Raw genomic sequence first — 12,166 nt, 5'->3', positions numbered from 1 at the left:
ATGAAAATGAGCAGTTTTAAGCCAATCAACATTCGTGACCTTCAATGCCCTACCGACAAAAAAAAACTACAAACAAGAAGCTACTTAGTAGCTCGAAACCGGGTGGTTAATGTTTAACCACTCTTTTAGCTAACAAGAAAGCCTAAGGCTTTTAGACGTATACCCAGTAGCGTTTTATTTCCTTTTGCTGCTGTTCAACAAGAAGTGTGTTATGTTTAAGCGTGACATGCGATATACGATACTCGGCCGTCAGTATTAAAGGTCAAAGGCACTTTAACTGCTTTTGAAGACTTTAAAGGTAGACATATCAGAGTTGTTTTCGTTTTGCTTTTAAAACGCATAATATAAAACTTGACTCTTTCAATTATATGTCGTACTGGTCATTACTGAGCAGCAATTCTATTTTGCTCTGTGGTCTAAACGATGATTTATTGTTGAGTTAAACACATGGAAAACGCGTATAACGCACGTAATTTTAATCCCTCAAGTGGCAAGTAATTTAAAACATTTCCTCCGTCCCATTCTCCTTCCTCCATTGAGACAATTTCAAGTGGGTGATGAAAGATGACCTGTTTTAGGCCAATCAACATGCGTGACCTTCAATGCCCTACCGACAAAAAAAAACGCCAAAAAAAAAAAAAAAAAAAAAAAACGCCGGGTAGATTATGAACCGGGGGGCACCAGACTCCACCCGGTTAAAAAACGCCGGGTAGTTGCCGGTTAGATTATGAACCGGGGGCACCAGACCCCCACCCGGTTAATTATAAGGATTTGTATGGGAAAAACGATTCCTACTTCAGTCCAATAAATGGCACGCAATGCATGCAGAAGCGTTGACGTTTCACAAGGGGTGTTTACATAATTTTGATGAACTTTGTCAATAACTTATCGTAAATAAAAGTAGCTGACACCTTATGCATGGAAAAGATTGTTAGCCAACTGCAGCTTACATTTTTCAAACATAAGAAGCAATTTTAGTGATTGTATAAATATAGTTAGGATCTGATTGAATTTAAATAAATACAGTACTTATAAATTCTCAGGCAAAGGATGCAATTAATACATTTTCTTTGTAGATTTGCTTCAGATTTGCTTAATTGAACAACAGTTATATTTAATTTTTTTAGATTACCTATGTTGTTTCAACAGAGATTGCGTTATATTATAGTGTGTCATCTGACGAAAGACATACGATATGCGCGAGCAAGCTTTTAAAGAAAGGTCAAATGGTCTCTTGCTCTCAGCGGCCCTTTATATTATAAGAATTAGAAATTTCTGTCTACTAAATCTAATAGATCCCATCATTTTCACTTAATTTCTTTCGCTTATACATTGTAGTGTTTAATTCTAACTGCACGGGAGTATTTTGCTTTTGTGTTCTACACGGCGATTTCTTGTTAAGTTAAACTTGATTTCTGTTCGATTGCCTTAACAGAGTAAAAGAGCCCATCGTGCGATGGCAATGAGTCACGCGGTCTATTTTTCCCGTAGAGCTTGGGGATACTGTGAGGAAACGTCGATAAAATTGTTTGCTTTTCATGTCCGTGCAAAACCGCGTTCAAATAATGAAATCTCCATGTACATGTAAATATTTTACCAAGCGTGACTGAAAATTGCGTAAAAAGGTTGCATTTCCAAGGAACATTCTAGTAATACTTGCAGTTGACCTCACGTTAAATGTCTCGAACTTTGACAACCAGTTCGGTCTGCCGCATAGGTCTGCGGTCGTCTTTAAAACACCAATTATGACGTCACAAACTCGTTCCATTCATTCCATTTCAGTGGGCAGTCATTCAAAAACGTTTTCGTGAAGCCTTCAGAAATCTTCGTATTTTTGCTGTAATTCCGGCTTTAAGGCTCGGAAAGCAAAAATGTCTTTTATCTTCACTCAACAATGGTTAGTTATAGTACGGTGTACGATGAGTATCATGCGTTAAAATCTTGAAAAAATACATAAAATCTTGAAAAGTTACATGAAATCTTGAAAAAATACATAAAATCTTGAAAAGTGACATGAAATCTTGAAAAACACGAAAAAAATCTTGAAAACAAAGTGAAGAATCTTGAAAAACGCGAAAAAATCTTGAAAAACGCGAAAAAATCTTGAAAACGCGAAAAAAATCTTGAAAAACGCGAAAAATCTTGAAAAACACGAAAAATGTTGAAAACGCGAAAAAATCTTGAAAACGCAAAAAAATCTTTAAAAACGCGAAAAAATCTTGAAAAACGCGAAAAATCTTGAAAAACGCGAGAAAACTTGAAAAACGCCAAACAATCTTGAAAATCTTGATATAAACGCTGGAAGCTTGAAAATTATCATGAAAAGGTCAAATGAGATCTTGATCTCACGTGACACGACGTGCTTGTTGAATACATGTCTGTTAGGCCAAACACGACTCCCGTTGGCCGCTTAAAGTTAACCTTCAGTCTGTTTAATTATGGATTTTACGTTCTCTAGATCTCTAGAGCTGTTTCAGTAAAAATATTAATGCCATTTTGTTTTCTTGTTCTGTGGCATGTTTAGTTAAAAGTCGTTTATCAGTCCTTTAAAAGAATATTGTTGTCTCACTGTCTGGAACGTGTATCGAATCAGTAGACCTCTCGAACATAGCCTGCAGAACAGGCGGTTTATTTTGCGGGTCGAGGCGCGAAGTGCTAGGTTTTTATTTAGCGGGTCACGCGAGGGCGAGCGCGAAGCGCGAATGAAAAATATAAACACCGCCTGTTCTGCAGGCTATCTCGAACAATGATTTTGTTTATCATAAGCGTGCGGTCAGCTCGCAGGATTGTGTCTTTTCAACGGATGCAAAGATTTAAGATCCGAGTCCTTTCAAGGGTAATGCAGTCTCAAAGCATTGTGAGTTATTTCAGTTTTTCAAGCTCCCCTTAGCTTGGGTGTTGAGATTTGTACAAAAACGGCAAATCGAATGATTTCAAATAATTGGACGAGACTTTAGGAGCAACTGATGAGTTCCACTGAAGAACCGAAACTCGAGTCTTGCTTAAGAATAAAAAAATTGCCAGAAGAGATCATCGTTACCGCATCCTGGAGACTTCAAATGCAGTAATCAAACTGTAATAGAATTTATTTGTTGGATGCAAGTAACGAGACAAAACGAATAAAAAAATGGAGGCAGTTAGTTGAGTTCCAAAACGCAAATCTCAACCAATACTTTTACCGAAACAGCTCAAAGGGAGTAGTATTTGGCCTAACAGACATGTATTCAACATGCAAGCACGTCGTCTCACGTGAGATCAATATCTCATTTGACCTTTATTAATCTTCAAGCTTTTTCGCGTTTTCAAGATTTTTTTCGCGTTTTTCAAGATTTTTTTCGCGTTTTTCAAGATTTTTTTGCGTTTTTCAAGATTTTTTTACCGTTTTTCAAGATTTTTCGTGTTTTTCAAGATTTTTTTCGCGTTTTCAAGATTTTTTCGCGTTTTCAAGATTTTTTTCGCGTTTTCAAGATTTTTTCGCGTTTTTCAAGATTTTTCACTTTGTTTTCAAGATTTGTTCGTGTTTTTCAAGATTTCATGTATTTTTTCAAGATTTCATGTAACTTTTCAAGATTTTATGTATTTTTTTGAAGATTTCATGTAACTTTTCAAGATTTTAACGCATGATACTCATCGTACACCGTATTATAGTGTTTGGTTGGTTGAAATGGCATTTTGAAATTTATGTTCATTTGACCTTTAAATAAATTTAAAAAAAACCTTGAGCAGTTTAGAGGAGAGCAGATTTCTGATCTTGTGGAAAATAAAAAGGAATCTCTCCCTAGAGAACCCTGATCAAGAATATAATTCCAGCTTCCATGCTTCAAATATTTTATTTATTATTTCTCCTGCACATTGGAAATTATGTGATATAAAAATTATTTAGAATACAATAAGAATCAAAGATCTCTTCGAGATATCGCCTTTTTTGCATGAAGTTACACCCATGTCCAATACACCCAAACTGGATCGATTCGTCAAAAGTACTTGTCGATTCGACACGCGTCGCATGGCGTCGATCCGCATTACCGGAAGTCAAGGGGGACCACAAAATGAAAATATGAACCTTCCTCGTTCTTAAAACGTGCCATCGAACTGGATCGATTCGTCAAGAGTACTTGTCGATTCGACACGAGTCGCACGGCGTCGATCTGTCATTTAGAAAACTAACAGCATTCTGGCCAACAGGGTGGGTTGAAGATGTTGTCGATTCCACTCGATTCGTGTCGATTCGTCGGCCTTGATGTCGACCGGAAATACCGGAAGTCGATTTGCGCGACACTTAGAAACTAACATCATCTTAGCCAACAGGGTGGGCTGAAAATGTTGACGATTCGACTCGATTCGTTCGATTCGTGTCGATTCGACTGCCTGGATGTCGATTCGTCGTACCGGATGTCGTTCTGCACAACACTTAAAAAATAACATGCACATTGCACATGCACATTGCACAGCGTGGCTTGAAAATTTCGTCGATTCGACTCGATTCGAGACGATTCGTCGATCCGAAATACCGGAAGTCGATTTGCGCGACACTTAAAAACAAACATCATCTTGGCTAACAAGGTGGGGTGAAAATTTCGTTGATTCGATCGATTCAAGACAATTCGTCGGCCATGATGTCGACCCGACATACCGGAAGTCTCGCGGAAATCGACATCCCGTATGACCAATCGACATCCAGGTAGTCTAATCGACTCGAACAGATCGAATCGAGTCGAATCGTCAACATTTTCAACCCTCCCTGTTGGGAAAGATGCTGTTTTTTATTTGTCAGTTGCGACGGCTGGGTGCTTTGCGACTTAAATACTTTGGCTTGGTTAAAAATGGTAAACTTTGACGTTTGCCTTTAATCGAAATAATTGTTTCCTTTCGAGTTAGAAAGATTTTTTACTTGGCTTAATGCAGGGTTCTTGATAAAGGTTACGCACGACAGAGTAACCTTTTGTCTCGTCACGCAATCTTAACCCCACATTGAGAAGTAAATTTCCGTTTGGATATTACCAAAATCCGCTTCTCCTCTCGTTATTCTTTACCTTACGGCTACACATACTATTTCTAATGACTACATTTCCAGTAAAACAGTTGCTGTTTATTTTTCTAATGGCGATGCATTATTTTCTGAACGGAAGCAAAACCGTTTAGCGTTTACTGCTCCTCCGGAAGTAATTTCACAGCAGGCTACAAAAACACTTGTAAATATCACTTAACACATTTAATGATGTTGCAATTGTAAATTGTGCAACTCAGCAGAAATAATCAATTGTCACGAAATGAGTTCCCTTTGGTTAACTATTCTGTTCTTAATCATTTTAGGTTAAATATTAGCGCCCCTTCAGTGTGTGAGACGCTTGTACCAGTACAACGCTTTAGACTGTGAAAGACTTAAACGTTTCCTTCATGGGCTGAACCACTCATATTCTCGATTAGTTGTGTCATATCTCATTTGAGATACTCACGCATAAAAATAATTGTTATATAACGTTTATACATGTGACAAGTCACGTTTTTAACACGAGATCGCAAGTGTTGGCGTAATACTAATGAGAGACCCTTTCATCACCCACAGCGGAATATGTGACAAGTCACGTCTTTAACACGAGATCGCGAGTGTTGACGCAATACTAATAAAAGACCCGGCCTTTCATCACCCACAGTGGAAAGAAATCCCTTGAGAAATTAATACAGTCCCTTGAGAAATTAAAAAAGTCCCATGAGAGTTAACAAGAATGTGGAATTTTGCCCAACATAACTGCTATTCTCCTACTTTCGCTTGTAAATAAGCAAAAAAAGTCGAAAAAGAAGACATTGCTGATTTGCAGATCATGTATTTCTCACATTTTGTTAGGGAGCGATTTTAGAATGCCGGGCCACTTACACACATCTGAACGCTATGGTTTAGCCGATCTTAAATTGACCAAAGCAAATCAAGCCCAAATAAATGGTATTTATGCATCGTTTAGTGAATGTATTACTTTTAAAAAATTACTCTTGTCTTGGGCAAATTATGAGGAAAATATATCATAGATCATATAAAGAAATGTTCCTTTTTATTAAATCAATTATTCGCTTTATAAAATAATTGACCCATTGACCCATTGCGGGAGGATAAACGTTGTCAGGGCCCAGTTGTTCAAAGCACGATTAAGCTAATCCAGGATTAGCGTGAAATTTAATTTCAATTTTATATAATATCGTTGAGGTTTTCTGTTAATATTTTTTGTCCCACAGTTTTGACATGGACCAATCTCAAACTTAACAAAATATTAGCTTTGGGAAACCCTTTAAAACAAGAGAAATTAAAATCTTGATCATCTTTTAATCCTCGGTTAGCGTTAATCGTCTTTCGAACAACCCGGCCCAGGTTATCCGAAGAGTTTCCCCCATGATACGGAATGCAAATACAACTTATTTCTTTGGTTTAACTTAAGAGAAGTAGCGCGTGGGTTCTCATTGGTTGAAACGAGATTCTCGGTTGTCCTAATATATTAGGACAATCTGGACTGGTACAACATGTACACAGTTCAGTGCAAATTAAACTTTATATCTCGTCAGAAACTCTAACTTGATAATAAATTCTTATGATATGAGTGGGGAATGGCTGTCAAATACGTGATCTGTCCGTTAATCAATGGGCATCCGAACCGGACAATTCGAGTTATCGTGGTAAATTTGACCCAAATTTTGATCAAGGGAAACGGCATTTAGTTCCAGTTAGTAGGGTTTTTGAGTTATCCGAGTTCGAGAGTGGAGTCAAATCCAAGGGAAATCAGTGGAAGTTAGTTCGAGTTAGCGGTGTGTTCGAGTTATCCGAGCTCGAGTAACCACAGGGCACAGAGGAGTCAAGTTTGTCCGCAATTCAAAATCTCTACCGTGCAAAACGACCTTCAAAAGCTTTTCAAAGCGATCATGTGAGCCGTACGTGATACAACGCCGTCATGCGATACTTGTTTACAGATTGTCTGGTCTTGTGATATATCGTATTCATACCCTCATGCGACATCCGCAGACATCAATGTTTGTGGGCGTTACCAGAGAGACTAGCAGTAAGAAAAAGAGCAAGGGACGAAAGCGATTTGAGGCGAAATTCCGATCCCTCGTTACTCGCTAAAAATCAAACGAAACGATCTCATTTTTATCATGTGGTTTAATACTAGGATTGTCTCCCCATACGCTGTAAGAAAATCTTCAAACAAGTCGTTTAAGCTGTATTTCGGGGGACGAGTTTTAGGCAGTTAAAAATTCGTTTTCGTACAATGTGGACCGGAGGATACTGGTGGCGGAAATGCGTCACGCTTACAATGGAATGACTCCCAGCAGAATTCCATTTTTCAGCGGGAAGTTCCCAGTTGTCAAGGATTGATAAAATATTACAATGAGAGGTTCAGCAAGTAAGTCACGACATTTCCTAAATAGTCTCGCCGAAATATTATCTAGTCCGGTTCCCTTTAATTTTCAAACTGATGTCCGTCCTTTTTCGTGTTGTCAAAACAATTTGGTTGACAAATGATACATCTCAATATTCAGATTCCCCCCCCCCCGGATTCAGACATGGTCAGTGCTTGTGTTGTGACTGCTTTTCTTCTTTGACTTGGCTACGTATTGTCATTCAACCTTGGATATTATTAAACTATGCGATTTTCCAAAAATTAAAAATAACAGTAAAAGTGAGTCCGCTATGCGAACATGTGTGGACTTTCATCTGAATAAAAGTTGACATTATGAATTAATCAATGAGTTACTGTAGCAGTCAACAACTTCAAGTTTCGAATCGAGTAAGTTGGAAGAACAAAGTGTACTATTACTTGTCTTATGTACTACTCTTCAAGAAACACACGTTACCATTGCCGCTTGGGATGTCACACAATGTGAATGAGCGTGGTGTGATCACGTCGTTCACGACAAATGCCTTTTTTCATGCAAATAAAAACCTAGAATCCTACAAGAACAGCAGTTATTAGACCAAAAGCCTTTCCTTACCGCTAGCAAGATAGGATACTATTTTCATTTAAAAAAAAGAAATGTTGCGTGGAGCACGTGAACTGTCTCGCATCGCTTGTTTACACAACCCTTACTTTTTGTGTAAAGCTTGTGTAAACAAACAACTCATCGAAAAACTTATTTTCTTTCAATGAGTTATTTTTTTAACCTTCGTAGTAGCTTGCGTAGAAAGGCGGAGAAATATATTTTTCTGTTCACGAAATATTCACTTGGAGTCGGTGTTTTGAGAGGCGGCGAAGGACGTTATTTGAACTGACAATTAAATTATTTTGTTGCACGGTTTGGATATATGCATATTCTACGGTTCGATGTTATTTTTATTCTTTTCACGACAATTTTTAGTTCAGTTCTAAATTCGACATCGGTCTTTTGTTAAATATACCTGATTGAAGAAACGTTGACCCGTAAAAAGCTCAAACTATGAACGATAAGACCGAATGGGATTAAGGGTAGACAGCATTGGTAAGCTTAGTAGTATTCCATTTATTTATAATCAAGGTAATATTTTCAATTTTTCTATAAAAGCATGATTTATGCAACCTGTCGTATGGTTATGTTCATTCTGTCACAGAAGACGATTACTTTTTCCGATTTCCCAGTAAACATTTGGGTCGCATCGTTTATCGTTTAGGCTTTTCACGGGTCAACGTTTCTTCAATCAGGTGTATACTACTTGAGAGAAATGGAGCAGGTGAATTATATCCCGGAGTCCAAGACAAGTAAAACAACATGATCAGCGAACTTGTTTTGATACAACTCGTTGTGCATTCATTGTGTGTGGCAAAGCTGAAAGAAATAAAAAAACCAGACATTTGTTTCGTTTTAATATGCGAATCAAAAATGCTCAAGCCGCACAGAAAAACAAACACTGCGGAAAGTGAGTCAAAAGTGTGAAAAAAAAAAGAAACGTGGCCAACGACCGCAGTTGTTCAGCTCATTAGATATGCAGATTTCAGCCGTCGCGATTGTTATTTCACTTTTCATCTACGCCACCGCTGCCTTTGAACAGTTTGAAGTTGTTCCTTGATGTATATTTTCCAGCCACCACACGCTCTTCGAAAGATGTGTCAAAAAAGGCTTCTAGATTTAAGAATAAAGTGCGACTTACTCGATACTGATCGAATTTCTGGGTTTACTGCCTTGGCTGCCCATCTCACCGAAACTTCGGATTCTCCGATCACTGTCGAAAACTTCCGAAAGCACTAGCCTGAGTTATCACGGAAAGTGACCCCCCAATCGGAAAAAACTGCATCACAACAATGTGTAGACTTTAAAGTCCACACAAAAATGAGGGCTATCCTAAGAGGGGGGGGGGGGGGGGAACCTTAATTTAACTTGAAACCATTATTTCTCGCATCATGAAATTTTTTTGGTTGATCAATAATCGTTTCGTTTGTAGCTGCTTTAAATAGCTCGAACAAGTGGACAAGACAAGTTAAAACTGGGATCACGGCGTTATTACTGCTCAGAATTCTAAGAGGATTCAGTGTTCAAATATTCTAGGGGAGCATGCCCCCCAGACCCCCCCCCCCATAAAAGGCACACGGCTTTTGCTTCATTCCAAAGTTCACCCTTAACGCCGATTTCAACTAGAGAGCTCTTGTGTCGCGTTCACCAGTAGCATAAATCATACAAAATAAACAGAAGACGAGAAAGAGAAATACAAATGAACTCCAAAAAATGGTTTCCACAACACCAAGGAGCAACTTACGATGCGAGCGTCATAATTTTTTGAACTCTGATTTGGGGAGGGTCACATTTTATTGGCTCTAATTTGGGGAAGGGTCACAATCTTCCAGTCCACTTCTGGTAAATAATGACCGGTCCCTTAGACTGGAGACAGCCATGAAGGTCTTCAAGCAAAGGTGACCAGCTAAAGTAGAATGCGCGTAATTTTGAAATCAGTGCTCGACACTAACTTTTTTGGATACTAGGCAATTGGCTAGTAGGTACAAATAATCACTAGCCCACAAGGACAAGTCACTAGCCCCCCCCCCCTTTAAAAAAACAAAAAAAAAACCAGCCAAGTTTGAAAACCTTCAAGGCGGTTTTCTTGTAGGTAAAGTGTTACAAAAGCTTGAAATCATGCCCCGGGAATCATGCTCGCGCGGTCGCTCGCGCGAAAACCCCAAGATGGCCGACTAATTATGGCTCTCTCCCAGGTCCCTTTTGGGTATGGAAGCGAGGACAGAGGGTCTTTTCCAAGATGGCGTCAGGTTTGCGAGTTGATCGTACGATATATACTAGTTAAGCAACGCTTTCGAGTGGTATACTACGGAATATCCCACGAGTCACTTGTATTTTCTCGGTATACACACGAGCCTTTAGGCGAGTGTGTATACCTAGAAAATACAAGTGACAAGTGGGATATTCCATAGTATACCACGAGAAAGTGTTGTGTAACTATTTTATACCATGCCATAGAAAATACGCTTACTAAATTTCGTCGAGAATAAGATCGCAGTGCACGTTGGGAAGGTTGGGTTGAATACCGTCGAATATACAACGGCTTTCCTGTATTCTGATTGGCTGTATTTTCTATGGCATGGTATAAAAATCCGTATGCGATGTGGGTCGCAAGCGCTCTGGTTTAAATTACTCAAGCTATGGAAACTAGATCCTGATGAAGGTTTCTGGGAGAAAAACTTCCCAAGTTATAGAGTTGTAGTTGATTTATTTTTTCACAAATTTACTAGTCTATGGGCTCGTAGGAACTTTTACTAGCCAAGCATTAAATTTTACTAGTCCTGGGCTAGTGTACTAGCGTTAGTGTCGAGCACTGGAAATCCCTAACAAACAAATCGGAACAAGCCACACGCACCAAGGAACCCTACAAACTACATCTTCTCATGGGACGTTTTAGCCACTGTTCACTCTTGGATGAAACGTAGAATCACAGAAGCATTTTACATCGCACGCTTTAATTAACAAATAAGTTTAGTTCGATCAACTCACGTTGGTATTACGTAATTTTTATGCCAGCCTAAGGAGTTTGTTTGCAGAAAGGTCCAGAACTGAAACTCTAATGATGATCACAGTGATTGAAAACGAACAATGTACATAGTTTTTAAGCTTTTTTACCGGACATTTTTATATTTTTACCCGGTGAAATGTCCAACTTACTTTTTGTTTTACTTTTTAAATGATCTATCAGGGTAAGGAAGCCAAATATACACCACCACTACAATTCTGAAATAAAAATACAGGACACAACATTGAATAATACATTTATTTCACATCTGAACATCATCAAAATATTACATATAACATGTTATAATATATAACTTACATTTTTTCTCTCTAAATATAATTTATATTATCAGTATGTTCTTGAAATCCTCCATTTAAGTCCCCAACGGGCTTTCCTCCTATTTATTACTTTTTGTGTGGTCAAGAAAACTTATAGCACAATTTAAGTAATTATGATTTTAAATTGGTGCAAACATCAGTAACTCTCACTTTTGAGTGAGAAACAGTGTTGACATCATGCAGGGATTATGGTCATACACAAAAAATATAACTGAAATACACAAAATAGCACACTGTAACAGGTCAAGGAACTAGAATAGGGGACTTAATAGAGGATTGACAATATCCCCATAAATAAATTATACGCCTTATGGCAAATAAATACTCTGTGTAATAATCACGCAATCATTAAAAATACAAGCACCGATAAAAAGGATTAATAATAATAATAATAATAATAATAATAATAATAATAAATAGTATATTGTATTTAGTTTTAATAAATAATTGGATTTTTTTAAATTAAATTAATTGCAATGCTCAGGATCAACATTTCATTTGGGTATAAATTTCATTTGGGTATAAATAAAGGTTAAGATCGTTTCACGGAAAATTCTGAAAATTTGAGCTTTAAATTAACATAAAGTTACCACACGAAGAAGAAAAAACTCTTAGCATGGTAACATTTTGAATACTGTTAAGAAGAACTTTAGCTCTTGAGAGAAAATTGAATTTGAAGTTTATCCTTATTTTAAATAAAGCCCATGTTTCACGTCAATTTAAAACAAAATAACGCATTTTGAGCATTTTAACGGGTTGGACATCTCTCAAGAATGCTTCAATATTTAACCGCGGGGTCACTTAGGGAAAAGAATAAAAGTTTGAAGTTTCAAACAGTATTCAAGGATGTTTCCGTGCT

The sequence above is a fragment of the Oculina patagonica genome, chromosome 13 (genome assembly GCF_052425735.1).
Source record: "Oculina patagonica isolate OP01 chromosome 13, crgOcupat, whole genome shotgun sequence".
In the NCBI taxonomy this organism is placed as follows: Eukaryota; Metazoa; Cnidaria; class Anthozoa; order Scleractinia; family Oculinidae; genus Oculina; species Oculina patagonica.
This window is presented reverse-complemented; position numbering follows the sequence as displayed.